The sequence below is a fragment of the Drosophila guanche genome, unplaced genomic scaffold (genome assembly GCF_900245975.1).
Source record: "Drosophila guanche unplaced genomic scaffold, DGUA_6, whole genome shotgun sequence".
Taxonomy (NCBI): domain Eukaryota; kingdom Metazoa; phylum Arthropoda; class Insecta; order Diptera; family Drosophilidae; genus Drosophila; species Drosophila guanche.
In genome coordinates, this window is record NW_022997927.1 from 1 (window position 1) to 1,429 (window position 1,429).

General features: G+C 49.0%; 1 long non-coding RNA gene across 1 annotated transcript; it reads left to right on the forward strand.

The window, feature by feature from the left end:
* Positions 1 to 484: 484 nt before the first annotated feature.
* LOC117591733 lies at positions 485 to 1,010 on the forward strand. Its single transcript, XR_004574464.1, has 3 exons — positions 485 to 577; positions 638 to 920; positions 981 to 1,010. It is a non-coding gene; the product is annotated as an uncharacterized LOC117591733 (long non-coding RNA).
* Positions 1,011 to 1,429: the final 419 nt, after the last annotated feature.

Sequence of the window (1,429 nt, forward strand, 5' to 3'; positions counted from 1 at the left end):
AGTACTGACAGGCGTAAAGCCACTAGAAAGTAAACTTTTGTTTTATTTATTTAAAATTGTACACACTCGAAATCTTACAACTGACCGAACGCTGGATCGGCTGGCGGGCGTGCCGAAAGACAAGCTGGTCGAGGCCCAGGGCAGCTTCCACACCAACCACTGCATTAAATGCAAAAAGGAATACGGCATTGCCTGGATGAAGGAGGAGATCTTCGCTGATCGGCTGCCCAAGTGCACGGCATGCAAGAAAATTGTGAAGCCGGATATTGTTTTCTTAGGAGAAGACTTACCCGAGAAGTTCCACAAAAGTTTGGATGGAGACTTCAAGGAGTGCGAGCTGCTGACCATCATGGGCACCTCGCTAGAATTGCATCCGTTTGTAGCTTTGGCGCAGTACCCTGGACCGCGCTGTGTGCGTCTCTTGATCAATCGCGATGCCGTGGGTTGTCCCAAGTTTACCACCTGGATGGAGGACCAAAACAACGACTGTCTGCGGCAGCATCCACTTGGCACTGGGCTCGACGAGAACAGCGAGCATTCAAATGCCACTTTCACCCACCTACGTTGAGGCTCTCAGGTACTTTATCCGATTTTGAGAAAGATTAATTAGTATTGATTCAAGTTCATCCCACCGTAGAGTGACCGATGAAAACAGCGCTGGCGCAGCACAGCTCATTGATCAGACGATGAACATCAGACAGCACATCCGTTCTTGTGAACTCCTCTCTCGAGTTCGAAGTATCGGCATTGTGGATGGTTCAGCAGGACAGCAGGTTCAGGACAGCCCAATAGATGCTGCCCAGGCAAGCGGCAGTGACCCTCCTTCTAGAGCGAATAGAGAAAGGCCACAGTCTGAATGGTCTTGCCGAGGCCCATCTCATCGGCTAGAATGGTGTAGATAGCCTGTCGAAGCTCTTCAGGTACTTTATCCGATTTTGAGATATATTAATTAGTATTGATTCAAGTTCATCCCACCGTAGTGTGAGCGATGAAAACAGCGCTGGCGCAGCACAGCTCATTGATCAGACGATGAACATCAGATAGCAGACTGCAGCTCCAGCTCGAAAACATCATCACTTCCGATCTTGTGANGCGGCAGTGACCCTCCTTCTAGAGCGAATAGAGAAAGGCCACAGTCTGAATGGTCTTGCCGAGGCCCATCTCATCGGCTAGAATGGTGTAGATAGCCTGTCGAAGCTCTTCAGGTACTTTATCCGATTTTGAGATATATTAATTAGTATTGATTCAAGTTCATCCCACCGTAGTGTGAGCGATGAAAACAGCGCTGGCGCAGCACAGCTCATTGATCAGACGATGAACATCAGACAGCAGATTGCAGCTCCAGCTCGAAAACATCATCACATCCGTTCTTGGGAACTCCTCTCTCGAGTTCGAAGTATCGGCATTGTGGATGGTTCAGCAGAACAGC